Source organism: Thermobia domestica, chromosome 5 (assembly GCF_964235325.1).
Source record: "Thermobia domestica chromosome 5, izTheDome1.hap1.1, whole genome shotgun sequence".
NCBI lineage: Eukaryota > Metazoa > Arthropoda > Insecta > Zygentoma > Lepismatidae > Thermobia > Thermobia domestica.
Window position 1 is genome coordinate 185977944 of NC_137458.1, and position 15908 is coordinate 185993851.

General features: G+C 35.4%; 1 protein-coding gene across 3 annotated transcripts in view; it reads left to right on the plus strand.

The window, feature by feature from the left end:
- Positions 1–15908, plus strand: part of LOC145686319 (uncharacterized) — a 358756-nt gene that overhangs the window by 168383 nt on the left and 174465 nt on the right. The window lies entirely within an intron of this gene.

Sequence of the window (15908 nt, forward strand, 5' to 3'; positions counted from 1 at the left end):
GGTGTTCAGCAATTACGTCCCAAACTAAGCAGGGTATCTATTACGTTGGGCTTTAGATTAAGATGTAATTTGTATTACGATTCATCTTATGTCTTTTAGTTTTGAGATGTCAGTTGCTGAAGGAACTGTAACTGAAATTATGAATTTATTTTTAAAAATTCGTCGCATCTTTTCTGTTTAGAAATGACTCGCAGTTGGCTATTTAAAATTGTATAACTTGTATTACGATTCATCTGATGTCAATTCTGGTTTTATAATCTCATTTGCTAAAAGAGCTATAACTGAATATATAGAATTATTTTTGAAACGCCTCGTTTTTTTGATGTTCAATAATGACGTCTCTATTGTAGTACGTTTCATATAAATTGAGATTAGATAATTTGAATTACGATTCGTCTAATGCCACTTCCTCTTTCGAAGTGTGAATTGCTAAATACAATTATTTTTGAAAACGCTTCGTGGTTTTCACTAAACACATCTCCACATTCTAAGTGGGCGTCGATTACAAGGGCGTCAAGTAGATTAAGATTGTACAGGGTGGGGCAAATAAAAGTGGCCCGGACGAGTGGACGTGAATATATGCATGGAACCACACCACGTGTACGCACACCATTGGTTCAGATCTTAGTGAAGGTTGTATCAGTGTGAGTTGAGCAGTGCATAGGTGAAGATGGTACTCACAGTGCAGCAGACGGTGCTCGTTCTGGAAAGTTAAGTGAAAACAAATACATGGAAAGAGTGTGGTCAGTTGTTTGCTAATGAGTTTATGGTGTCATTTTTATTTGCCCCACCCTGTATGGTTTGAATTTCGTGGTTTCAAAGTGCCAGCAAAGAGTGCAATGCAACGATTAGTCACAAATTGGCGTCAGACAGGATCCGTTTTGATCAAGGCAAAAATCATTCCGAAACGTGTCCGAACACCTGAAATTGCGGCCATTTTCATTCATATGGTCATTCAAGAGATGAATGATGGTCATTTTCAACATCTGTTTCCTTTCTTTTGCTGCGTTTCTTTGTACCCTGGACTTCTATTCTCCGTCCGACTTTTATTTGTTCCACACTGTATAATCAGCATTAGGATTCTTCTAATGTACTTCCGGGTTTAAAATTATAAAACTACTTCTGAAAACACGTCGCAATCTTTCTTTAGTAATAACGGAATACATTCTAAATGTGTATTAATTTAAGTAGGTTTTACGTAGACTAAGATTGTGTAATTTGTATTACGATATATCTAATGTTACTAACTATTTTGAGGTCTCAATTTGTAAAGGAGCAATAACTGAATTTAAATAATTATTTTTAAAACACCTTGTATTTTGGTCCTAGTAATTAGGTCTTACATTCTAAGTTGATGTCGATTTCAGTCGGCCTTACATAGGTTAAAATTGCATTATATGTATTACGATTCATCTAATGACACTTCCGGTTGTGAGATCTCTATTGCTGAATTAACTGTAAGTAAAATTATAAAATTATTCTTGAAATCGCCCTTTATCTTTTCTCTTTTGAAATGACATTTCCAGACTCTAAGGTGGTGTCGACTACAATTAGCTTTATGTATGTAGTTAGATTAAGATTGTATAATGTGCGACGTGGCCACAAACCTGGAAAACTAGGGAAGGTCAAGAAATTTGAAACGACCAAGAATAGCTGAGACAAGTAAGGGAATTTCGATTTGTTAAGAACAAGATTTTAAAAATATTTCAAATGAAAATTTTATGACAATTTAGGATGTGCTTGAGTGTTTTTAATTGGCAACTTCAAACTTAGAAACTCATCTGTTTTCCACTAACGATGTGTGACAACCTTACGTTCTATGAATGTGTGCATTATCTTTTCTTTCGCTTGTGCGGTAGAAATATTAATAAATCATCCACAAATGCAGTTGGGCCAACGATTCAATGGGAAGCTCGATACACATACAAAATTCCAACTTCCTTTCTGTTTCGGTTCCATTAGTTTCGATTTTATCATAGTTTCCTGTTCTGCATTAAGTGAGAATAGCTTATTACACAAATGAAAGACTTTCGTAATACAGTTTTAGTATTTGAGCTTCTGTGTTCTCATTGTAATGTATTTTAATTCACAAGTCACAAAGAGCTTTAATTCGGAAGTGCTTATAAGTTTACGAAAATACCTGATAAAGTTACACATCAGCGTATGCATTAAATAAATACTCACTGGATAGCCGGACTAATTTTATCGGACTCTGAGTCTTTAAATATGGGATATGCCTATTTTGTTGAAAACAGATTCTATGAGGTGAAAAAGGAGGAATAAATGGATATGATAAGTTGTAGAAAATAAATAAATAAATAAATAAAAAAGTGATAATGCCTAAGTAAATTATAAGAAAAAACCCTAGAAAAGAGGAACCATTAATATGTTTTTCTTTGGTTATAACAACTTGTCCTAAGGAACAATGGAGATAGAAGTTACTAAGACTTCTTTAATTGTAAAAAAATCATGAATTTCTTAATGTGAAGTTAAAGACTGATAAAATTTGGTAATATAATGGGATCCAGGCTGGCAGAATGGGGAGAAAGGAAAAAATCACTGAGGCAGCCGAGACGTCAAGAATAGTGACACAAAGTCTTTGAGCTGTTCGGGCGTGTTTTCGCGTCGCTCCGGAGTGCATTCAAGTGTAACGGTATGGGTGTTGACATTGTAACTTGGAGAGGCCGGATAAGAACTTTTGTGGCCAAAGTGAAAATCAAGTGTAGCAAACTGTACGGGAATTCTGATTTTAATGTCTCAGTCCTGAGAATGTTTTCTCTAGGGCTAATTATTGGAACGCTGTTAGTTATAGGTGGGATTGAGATGAATTCTGGACCCAAATCAATAGATGATCTGTACAAAAAACTTGAGGAAATGGATCAAAAAATAGTTGGTATTTTCAAAACGACTAGTGACCTAAATTCGTAAGTTGAAGTGGTAATGACAGAATTAGTGTAGTGAAAAAGGAAAACGAGAAACTGAAATCACAACTGGTTTTTAATTGTGAACTTTTGGACAAACTTGAGAACCAATCGCGTCGAAACAATCTTATATTTCGGAATATTGGTACATGTAATCGAACTGAGTCATGGGAAGAATCAGAAGAACGTGTAAAGGAATTTGTGACCAAACAATTAAAAGTTGATTTGGATACCTTAGCACTGGAAGGGGCTCATCGTCGTGGACGTGGACCCAACAGTCCTATCATTGTGAAGTTCTCATCGTACAAGAAAAAAAAAAGTGAGGTGCTTTAAAATGCCTATCGAGCAAAAGGAACTCCTGTAATTATTACAGAAGATTTCTCAGCATCGGTAAGGCAAACGAGAAGACATCTCCTACGTTATTTGAAGGATGCTCGCTCGCAAGGTGACCGTGCAAGACTTTAGTACAATAAACTGTGTATAAATGGGAAATCATACACACTAGAAGAACTTCAAACACGCAATGAAGAAATAACAGAACGTCATGAGTTGAACCAAAATACGACAACAGAGGTTACAACATTGAGTGTGGACAATCAAAGTGCTTCCCCCAAAGGCTTGTCTATGTGTGGAAGGAACCGCCACCCGCTGAGAAGAGACAACAGAAGAAACCAACCCGCGCGACCTTGAGCCAACCAGCCAGATATAGGGATTGACAGAGGAAGGAAAGTGAAGAAAATGAATTGGCTGTGGGTAAGTCTTCTTTCTCTCAAAACAGTGAAATGTACAATCAATTGGTATGTGAAAACAGTGGTGACACTAGAACAAGGACTGCTTTACGAGTCTATTATCAAACTGCAAATAGTTTACGTGGTAAAGCCAACATTTTTTTTTTTGCAATGTTCTGTCGCATGATTATGACATTATTACAATAACAGAGACATGGATAAATGAAAAGCATTATGATGCGGAACTATTTGATAATAGATATACTGTGGCGCGTCAGGATCGCAATGCTGATAAACTAGGCAAATCTGGGGGGGGGGGGGAGTTCTTGTGGCAGCTTTGCAGAAATACAATCTCGGTATAGTAGACAGCTATGATGATGAATTTGATTGTGTTATTGTCAAAATCACGACTGGGGGTAAAACAATTTTTATATGTGTAGTTTATTTCCAACCAAATTCAAGTATAGATTTTTTTTTTTTTTTGAACGTATTGGAAGTAAGTGTCCCCAAGGATGTTCTGTTCTCCTGGTTGGTGATTTTAACATTAGAGAAATAGAAAACAATGAATTTAATCTGGAAAATAGTACCGTAAAATGTCAAAATTTACATAATTTCATTGCTTTTTATGATATGAATCTTTTAATCAAATACAAAACAATAATAAAATCGTACTCTAGATCTAGTTTTATCTACACTAGAATCTGTTGAAAATATCAGGGAATTACTCCCATTAGTGCCAGAAGATCAACATCATCCCGCTATAGTAATAAATGTGCATGATGAAAGTCGTTCAAAAGTAGGTCGTAATTCTAACATTTTTGGCTACAATTTTAGAAAGGCGAATTTTATGAAATTGTATACTAGTTTAAGGTGTGTCCATTGGGAATGCCTAAGGGAATACAATAATATTAATGACCTAGTGAGTAAGCTATATTATATTATCTATGAAATATTAGATACTTGCGCCCCTCGCAGGGAAAACTCTTCCTCGAAATTTCCGTACTGGTTCACTAAGGATATAATTAATAAATTGAAGGCTAAGGCAAGTTATCGTAGGATATTTCAACTAAAAACTAGCAATAGTACCTCCTATTACATGGAATTTGCTCGTTTGAGAAAAGAAGTTAAAAATGACATCAAATTAGCCTATGAAACATTCTTACATAATACTGAAAATATTATTACTAAGAATTCAAGTGAGTTGTGGAATTTTATTAAAAATAGGAAAAGACATCTACCGTCTAAATCATTAAAGTTTCAGGGTCATAATCTGTGTAGTAACGAGGAAATAACCAATACTTTTGCGAAGTATTTTAGATCAGTGTATGATTCCTCTTCAGAAACGATAATTGATTCCAACATAGATCTGGGAGATAACAGATATGGTAGCATAGGAGCACTAAATACTTGCCAGATAGATTTGAAGGAAGTAGAAATGGCTATTAAGAACCTTAAGTCCAAAACGGCAGTTGGTTCTGACGGACTTCCCTTCTACATTCTGAAGGGTTGCGCTGATATATTTAAATATTCCCTATTAATTGCATTCAATTTATCACTAAGAACAAGCACTTTCCCAGACAAATGGAAAACAGCTTTAATTTGTCCAATTCCGAAGTCCAACAATAGTAGATATTACCAATTTTCGACCCATAGCAATATTACCTGCTTTTGCCAAAGTATTTGAGCATATCTTGTATCGACGAATCCTTAATCACGTCAAACCGGTTATCTCAAACAACATGGCTTTATTTCACAAACATCCACAATAACAAATCTTGAAATTATTACAGATTTTATAGCGAATTCATTAGATGTAGGCAGCCCAGTAGATGTGGTTTATATTGACTTTGAAAAAGCTTTTGATAAAGTTAATCGTAACATATTACTAGAAAAATTAAAGCTTTTCCACTTTTCCCCGTCCCTGATTAAATTCTTCTCATCATACCTATCTAATCGTAAACAATCAGTTCTTTTTAGTGCATACAAATCTAAAGAATATATTGCATCCTCAGGAGTCCCTCAGGGGTTCAAATTTAGGACCATTGTTATTTCTCTTGTTTATTAATGATTTACCTGACTGTATTCCTGGCCGTGAAAAATTACTATATGCCGATGATCTAAAAATATATGCTAAAATCAATTCTGTGGACAACAACATGAAGCTGCAGCAAGGTCTAGATCATATTGGTAACTGGTGCTCTTCGAATCAACTTGGGGTCAATGGAAGCAAGTGCAAAGTATTATCATTCACTAGGAGCAAATCACCTCGTCACTTTAATTATGAAATTAATAAATATATAGTAAATAGGCATAATTCAGTTAAAGATCTTGGTGTAACGTTTGATTCTAAGTTAACGTTTGACAATCATATTGTAAATATAACAAGTGAAGCATTCAAGCTATTAGGATTCATAATTAGAACGGGAAAAGAATTTAAAAACTATTCAACATTACAGAACTTGTACACTGCATATGTTCGCTCAAAGTTGGCGTATGCCTCTACTATTTGGAATCCGACTCACATAAAACATCGTAATCAATTAGGAAGAATACAGACATTTTTTTTTTTTTTTTAATTTCTAACATATAAAGAAACTCACATTTATCCTACTTATGACAGCTGTAAAACCATACTTGCTAACTTTCATTCTCCAACACTAGAAGAAAGACGACATATGATAGATTTATTATTCATTCAAAAAGTAACGCAAAATATTTTGGATTGTCCTGATTTAGTTTCTTTATTGAATTTTCATGTCCCCACATTAAAAGTACGTAGAAACACTGGTCTTTATTACTGCAAGAAATCAAGAACTAATATAATGATGAAATCACCAATCTGGAGGACAACAGCTTTGTATAATAGAATGTGTTCAAATAACAATGAATTTGATATATGTGATATGTCGCCTAATACATTTAGACGTGCCATTATCATGACTTATCAAGAGTTATGACCTCAAGTTATGTTATCAAGAGTTATGAACATGTAATTGTGTAATTTGCAACACTGTAATTGGGCTATAGCCTGTTGTGTTGCCAATAAATAAATAAATAAGTACTTAACCATGTGGAAAGGAAGGAACGTCGAACATTGGGTGAGAGGTTTCCACATTCTCCTATGAGTTCAATTACTTCCACTAGTAAAAACTTAGTTAACAAGGGGCATCACCCAATTGTCCGGCTCCAATTTCAATTATTTTTTTTTTTTTCTGATAGAGGACATGTATACATTATTTGCGATGACAAATTTTTGCCATGGTCCATGTTTTCTATTTTTTACAATTTTTAAAAGTTGTGATGTGGTTATTAGAGATTACTGGAGAAGTCCCTTACTACCCTTTGTAAACGGAATGTCAATGAAAGAACAACCATGTAGATACATATAAGGCCCAGGGGGAAGTCGTATGGTAGGTATGACCTTGGCAGCAGCCATCTTGAAATCCGTCATTTTCAATTAAGGTCAAATTTTTAAAAGGGAATAGGATAATATGATACATAATTTCAGGCTAGAATTTAATCAGGAAGACAATGGTGAAGTTAGTTTTAAGATACGCCCATTTGGGGAAAAAGTTACGGGCATATTAATTGTTTATACTTACTATGTGCTTAAGTCCCTTACCTCCGCTTCTGACCCACGTATTAATAGATAGGTGGATAACAGCTTCGGTAATACATATTATGCTTAGAGGGAAGTGGTACGGTAAGGGTGTCTTGACGGCAGTCATCTTGAAATCCGCCATTTTGAATTAAAGTGAAGTATTGAAAAATGAAAACCATAGCATGCGACACCTCATTTTAAAAGCAAATTTTTTCACAAAGCCAATGGTATGCTTATTTTTGTTCTATAGTTAACCAGTCTGAATTTAGGACTGTTCTAATGTGCACCAAACGTCCATTATTCGATATTTCAAATTGGCGACCGCATGTTTGAAAATTCCAACTGGCACTTTGCAATTTTTGCCATGGCTCATGTTTTCAAAATTTATTACATTTTTTAAGAGTTGCGATTTGTCAGTTCATGAATAGTGTTGGGATAAGCATTCAGCAATCTATCTGAATTTTGATGGCTTGCAATGTAATTATTTATTTCAAACCAGAATACGTGAGAACTCTATGGACCTACGTGACGTTAGAATTTCATTTGTATTTCTTTACAACAAGATGTTATATGAACACAAACTTTTCAGGTAATGTAGCCTACATGTTGCGCAAACGACAAACAATAAAGTATTTTTAATCAAGACTACTTTAAAAGAATAGCAGCAATGATAGAAAATATCAAAGTGACATAATATGACTCTTCCCAACACGCTGTTTGTACGGTTCGCGGCATAGAAATTGTTACACAAATTCTAAGTTCAAATCAATAACAAAATCTTGCCCCGTTTTCTTATGCATCCAGAAATACATGTCTCAATCGATTAGTTGCTTCTAGTACGATCCAACTCCAACTCCTCCCCTCCTCCACCTCTCATTGTCTAAAGCAGTCTCTCTCACGTAGTACACTCTTTCCATTCAGACAAACAGAAAAAAAAAAAAAACGGGAATCAAGTTTACAATGTTATAGCCCTAAATCAGTCCTTTTCATTCGTTTGTTCTGATATATCTTTTAAGAGCCTAAATTTTTTAAAAAGTCACAATCTTCCCATAGCTTCATTAATACCTTTAGTTTCATTCTTTCCCTTCTTTAAAGACTGCGAGCTAGTAAGATGCTCCCTAAGAAATCTATGGAAATTGCCAATAACGGCAGTAAGTTTTGTGCTTCCTAAAGTCTGTAATGCACGCATAGTGCTCGAGAATATCTACTCAGAGAAATGAGTGTTATTCAGTGATTCATTTAATTTCTTTTCAGTAATTGCAAGGAAAAGTTTCAAGAGCGTCATTTGGGCAGGACAGGAGTGTGTAATTTCACCTCCCTTGAGCTTCATAAATACATATTGTTTGATCAAATGTATAGTAATACACTAATAAAAAAGTGAAAAAAATTTGTCGGCGGAAACTCCCCCCCCCCCCCCCGCCCCGCGAATAAGATCCAAATTACACTGCTTTTAGCAACAATCCTATAGTGTTACGATAGCACATTGCTAGAGAGCTTACATTTGGTTTCAAGAGTCGAAAATTTGATATCAAGCCATATGAGTTCCAGGACGACATTGAGAGAGAGAGAGAGAGAGGAATGATTTATATGCACAGATTTAGAACTGGGGAAAAATGATCGGACAGCATTCGTATTATGACGAAAATTGTGATTTCGTACAACAGAAGAAGGAAAGGTTTCGAACTGCGAGGATCACATTAGGCAGTTGTTGAATTAAGGTGGAGAACACTTTTCAAAGCATCAGATGATTAGGAATGGGGAGAAAGATCTTGAGAACTGAGGAATTAAGAATTTAAAAAATCTGCAGCTTCCGAGATGGGTTTCGAACCGCGAATCGTGTAGTTATCGAACCATGACTTTATCCATTCTGCTACGCAGAACTATGTACTCATTCACATACGTTTCCTTTAGCTACGTCGATAGCTAACTCAATGAGATATTCCAAAAGTTGACTTGGTGGATGCGCCGTTCTGATAGCGTATAAACCTCTTGTAACTTAGTTACAATGTGCATAATGAACTTCTCCTTGTTCAGAACAGCTTTTAGGGCAGTAAAATTTGTTACTGTTCTGCTAATTAGGTTACATTTGATAGAACCATCTGATAAAGTAGTGCCAAACCCTGTGCGTCATTGTCTGTTAGGTGAATGGTTAATGTAAGTTACTCCTACGTGTATGGTCGGAGCTTCGAATCAAGACCATTCTTATTGATTATTTTCTTTGAGCTACGCTCATACACTGCATTCCACAAGTTGAATTTTGAAGTAATATAGTCAGCTAGTTTAATTCGAAATTATTTTCAAATATGATATTTGTTCTTACATGCGTTTCTTTAAATTGCAATGTTTCAAACTTGATATTAAATCTTACAACATTAATATAACTCATTTCTCTACTGTATATCATCATGAATGTCTGCACAACGACGACAGTCAGACGTTAATACAAAATTCCGTTCTTACTGTAATGTATGTATATATATATTTAGAAAGTTTGATTCAGAAAAAAACGTACAGTGCAATATTGACTCTTGGAGGAATTTCAAACGAATTTACTATACATATAAATTACCATCTCAACAATTTACTGTGGGGGCTGACACTGAAACCATTGCAGGGAAGCAAAGGGGTTACAAGTAAAAAAGTAATAGAATACGAAAAATATTGGTGTGAAATTCGTAGTTTTCTGGTTCGAAGAGATGAATAGTGACTACCAGATGCCACTCCTCACTTGTTTGTAGACTTGCATAAATGGAAAATTGTTTTAAAAGTATATTTTACATTCAAATATGATTGTTTAAAAAAAGATTGTCCTTCAACATTATGTTTTATAATTATTTTCTACTGTATTTCTTATTTATAACAACATATTTTTTATTTATATTGTATTCTATGTTATACGTTTCTTATTTACATTTTGTGTCTTACATTTGAAGAGAAGCTTTTGACAATTAAAGCAGCAGGGACATACACAGGATGCAGGCCTTGGCAATCCAGAGCTTCTGCCCACGAAATCACTACTTTTCTGTAAATTATATCTAATTTTAGACATGATGGTAGACATTTTAGTAAAACATGCCGTCAGAAAGCCTTGTCTACGCCCCTGCAAAGCAGTGACGATTTTAGAGAGTGAGCAGTTAGTAATATATCCCCACAAGTTATATCTCCGATAATTCCGAGTGTGATATCAGTATTTGTGCATTATCACTTTTCACCCGCAGTGTGTTGAAACGCACTAAAAAGGAACAGTTCTGAATTCTTCACTGGTTCCCCCTATGACCTCATGCCAAGAGGGTCAACCTTGGACATATCTACATCTGAAATATCGCGTTTTATTTCAGCGGTTCCGAAAACTATCAATTCGACATAAATATAGAAAATTTTCGATTCTTTTTGCCTGTCACTCTCCCATTGTCAACTCTATGCCAACCAAGGCTTAATTTGGACTTACACAGCATCCACAGTGTCACTATTCATCTTTGCACATGAATTCGACACTAATGTCGTTCGTATTTGACGTCTTTTACATGTCATCTTCACCTCTTGGTAGGGGTGGTTTCAGTGTCTCGCCCCTATAATTATGGAGAAATTTCAACCAACGTAAGTATAATTATAAGTTACCATTTGAAAAATAACTGTACATGTAATTTTTTTCGGAGAAGAATTCGTTAACTACTTTTTCGATATCAATGTATTGCCTTCTTTTGCTTTCCATGCTGAAAATTGCCAAAGGGCTCAACTTCATCTGCACAATTGTGCTATAAATATAGGTTTTAGTGGTTTAATTCACTGAATGCTCGCTTTGATGGTGCTCTCGTCACCGGAAAAGTGATATACAAAAGTGTTACATTTAGTTGGAGTAATCTTGAACGACAGGGATATGAACACAAATACATCGAGGACATTTAATATTTCAAAGGCTCTCCTATCGGGAATCGAAACTGAGACCCGCCAACTGAACTATCTGATGGATGGAGTGCCTGGTTCGTTGCCAAGGCAAGTAAGCTTGAGAGGGACAACATCGTGCTCGTGGGTTTTCTCGAGATACTCGCAATTTCTGATTCCACCTTTTGTCCATCATAGTTCACTTGCTTTTATCATACTCTTCCTCAACCTAACAGGCATAATCGTGGGATATTAAACATAAAGATTACATTTTCAAGCTGTTAACCCAGACCAATCCGAATCAAAAAACAGTTGCATATTATTGCTCATTAAAATGTCTTCACAAAAAATATGTAGAAAAAAACGGGGAATCGTAGTCTGCTGTTTCACCTTTGAATGGAATTACTATTTCCCGTTCCTTTTCTACATATTTTTGTGAAAACACGTTAATGAACAATAATATGCAACTTTTTCGATTCGGATTGGTTTGGGTTAACAGCTTGAAAATGAAATCTTTACGTATATTGTCCAACGATTATGCCTGTTAGGTTAAGGAAAACTATGATTAAAGCAAGTGAATTATGATGGACGAATTGGTGGAATTAAAAAGTGGGAGTGTCCCGAGAAAACCCACGAGCACGATGTTGTCCGTCTCAAGCTTACTTGCCTTGGGAACGAGCCAGACACCCCACCCATCAGATAGTTCAGTAGGAGGGGTCTCAGTTTCGGTTCCCGATGGGAGAGCCTTTGAAATAATTAATGTCCTCGATGCATCTGTGTTCGTCTCCCTCTCGTTCAAGGTTACTCGAAATAAATGTAAATCGAGAATAACCGAATATAATAGAGAGAAGTTACTGAGTACTTTTGGTCTTTTTTTTTTAAATTTAAACTTGAATTCTCTGAACTACAGTATTTTATCATGATCGAAATCAGTTTTTCATCGTTAATAAAATATTGGAATCGTAAAAGTTTTCAATTTGTTATATACACGATGTTTCTTGACTCTTACTTAAAAGAACAGTCTTAGGGTAGTGGCTTAAGCAGTCGTTTGGTGAGTCAGGGGTCCGCGGTTTGAGTCTCTCAGACGAAATTCAGAAATATTTTATAATTTACAAGGTTGATATTTCTGATGTATAATAACATAAAACATAGTCAATTTCTCTCGTTCTTACAAGTTAGAGTTCAAAAGACTTCCTCCACAGGGGAAAAACTAAAAACATGACGTCACAGTCTACAATCTCGATTACTACTGTTTGAAAACTTGGCGTGTTTCGCAAACAGTTCATGAATACAAAAAGGTCATCCTTAAGGTCTAGTGTGAGTGATAAATTTGTCTGAAACAACACTGTGGAATTCTTCCTATGTTCTTCCACTCTTACTAAACGTAATAACAATATTTCCGTTCGTCATTTGCAACACATTCCATATATTCGTTCAACCAAAATTGGTAAATACGAACAATTATTTTTTTCGTATATATAGTTTTCTTAAAATATCAATATAACGGAAACATAAAACAATGTCTTTTACCCAAAGAAAGGGCGTTACTATGTATCGTGATGAAGACAAATCCTACTTAGTTTCTGTTAATGCATTTGAAGGTTCGATCTTCATTATGTCAGTAGCTGACACCTTTTTCCCCCCTCTTTTCCTTCCAAAGTATCTCTTATAAGGTAATTGATTCTTATAGAGGGTAGAAAAAATTTCTTTTGATTTTTCTTAACTTCAGATGCTTATTTCCATTGGAATAGGACGTAACATTTAGGTCTCAAATATTCAGTAATAATAGTAATAATAATAATAATAATATAGAAGACAAATTCCGTACGAGGACAGATTATATTAAAATCTGTAAAATCGCCCCTAGCGTTAGGCAAAAGTTACAAAACAGTCGGGATTGGAGACAATTGTCAGGACCATCAGGACATACCCTCGGCATACGTCTCTACAACTAGCTAAATGTTAAACGGAAAGTTTCCAGGCCAATTTCATGTAGAAGGTAGGGATACTGAAGTCACAAGAGCCATACAAAAATTTGGTATTAAAAGTTTTAAAGTTACCCTAAAATTTGGAAAAGCTTACTTAAACGTAGGGATTTCGGAGAAGGGATTCCGTACCTTCAAGATACACCTCTGCAAATACCCACATTTTAAACAAAGCTTTGCACTAACGCTTCATGTAGAAAGTGTTCTACTGTATGTTTAAAAAATATAACTAATAGAAATAATTGAATATCACTCAACAGTAAGGCATATAGTATACTAATTTTTAGGATATGCAGAGGTAAGTATAAAAGCTTTGCTAAAAAAAATACCTACACAGACCATAATTCAATGAGCTGTAAAATACAAAGTAACAAAAAGCCTATAAGATTCAGTCTACAGAACAATTGTTACTTAAAGAATGGACGTACACTATTTCGGAAAACGTAACAGGACGAGAAATGTTTACGATACTTTTCGTCTCGTCCCGATTCTCATCTCCAAAGCGACATGATAATTTGAGTTACCCTTGTCCCGTCTCGAATGTAAAATGTTAATTCTCATGTTATTTTGTTTGTTTTAGAAACAAGATGTGAAATTTCTCTTCTCGTGGGCAACATTAAACGAAACAGATATATTCTTGCCAAATGTCACGTTTCTGCTTGTAACAGTATGACCCGAGCGATAACTAGCTCCTTGCTTTTAATCTTCCACGAGATAATAATAATTATTATTATTACTATTATTATTCCTGAAGACTTGATATTTCAAGTATTGAAACATCCGAGTATTGAAATATCTGAATATAATAAAACTTGTGTCATCGTCGATCAATCACCATCAAAAATCCGAAAGTAAAAGAAATGCCCGACGCGGATTCAAACCACGAACCTCCAGTTTACTGCTGGAGCGCCTTGACCACTCAACCACGATCACTAGGCTGTAAATAAATCGTCTTTAGTCTTGTTACGTTAGGTTTCTTTCCTCCGCTGGCAAAGTTGTGTTATATTTCTTCGTTTCAGAACGTCTTTCGTATTTCTTTTATGATGATATAAGTGAATAATTTTCTGCAAAGTTTATATTAACTTGAGTTGTTCTTAAACCTTTGGTTCACAAGTTTGTTTCTTCTCCACACGAAACTACAGATATGGCAAGTTTAGTTCTCATACTTTGCATTTGCTTTCAAAGCAGTCAACATTAACTGGTAAAACAATTTTTTCCGTCACGATTCATGAATTTTGTAACAAAACACGAAATGAGTTAAATGAAGGATGGAAGAGTTGATATCAAAGTTGAGTGCTGTAAGCTAATGAAAAGCATGTAATATCGTCTCGTATTTGAAAATAATGTCAGCTACTTTTAATTCATTAACTGGTATTAGATTTGGTTCAAGCTTGAAGATCTGGAATGCACAAACTCAGTGTAGCTGAAAGAAAACCGCAACAAGTATGGACGAGATTCGAACGTAGGACCACCAGCAGAAAATCCGTTCACTAACCCCTCATCTATCAAGCCAACACGTTTTATAAGTTATAAATTTGCATGCAAATGACACCATTATCCGTTTGTGCAATGAATGTTTTGCTCTTTTTCTCTTCAAAAACGTAACATGTATACGACGATTCGTTTCGTTTTCCACTACAGCTTTGAAAGACGTGATTTCTGTTTGAGTATAGGATCTTTCGTCTCTTTTAAAAACAGTTCTAACAAATACAACTCAATTCACACATCAATAAAAGGAAAACCTCGTACTGCCTTAGAAGATATTCCCAAAAGGCGAAACTGTATCATGAACCCGGCGTAACTAACGGGAGTGTCGTGAGGGAGTCCTACAGCAGAAAGGGGCCGAATGAAGTTCCGTAATTCCACTTTGGAGGTTTTCATATAATTTCACACTTTTTCCTCAATGTCTAAAATGCAACTACTTTAGCCTTAAATGAAACAGAAGTTGTGAAGGAGCTATAGACTGTGAAGTCTACTGAAAAAAAATTATCACGTCCTTGCAGGAACAACTTTAAGTTTTCGAACAGTAATGGAGAACAAGATTGATTGAAATTTTAACTTAGAATGAAATAACTAAAGATCTAATCTTATATAACTCTTACTGATAGTAGTGTTCCGTATTTGTTTAGACGCCTATCCTTTTTATAACTTTACCTATGAAGCATGGGGTCCTTGGTTCGATACCCGCTCGCGCCGAACGAACTTTATTATGGACAAACCGTGTGCATGAGTTTTTTCGGGTTTCTCCCGTTTCCTCCCACTTCTTCATTCCACGATTGCATTCATTTCTCAGCATCAATGTCACCATTAGCGTAATCGGTATAATTATACTTAACGTTGGTTGAAATTTCTCCATAGTCATGGGTGCGAGACACTGAAACCACCCCTACCAAGAGGTGAAGATGACATGTAAAAGAAGTCAAATACGAGCGATATTAGTGTTGAATTCATGTGCAAAGATGAATAGTGACACTGTGGATGCTGCGTAAGTCCAAATTAACCCTTGGTTGGCATGGAGTTGACAATGGGAGAGCGACAAGCAAAAAGAATCGAAAATATCCTATATTTGTGTCGAATGGATAGTTTTCGGGATCACTGACATAAAAGGTGATATTTCAGATATGGATATGTCCAAGCTTCACTCTATTGGCATGAGGTCATAGGAGGAACCAGTGAAGACTTTCAGAACAGTTCCTTTTTAGTGCGTTTCAATACACTGCGGGAAAAAAGTGGTAATGCACAAATACTGATATCACATTGGGAATTATCGGAGATATGACTTCTGGGAATG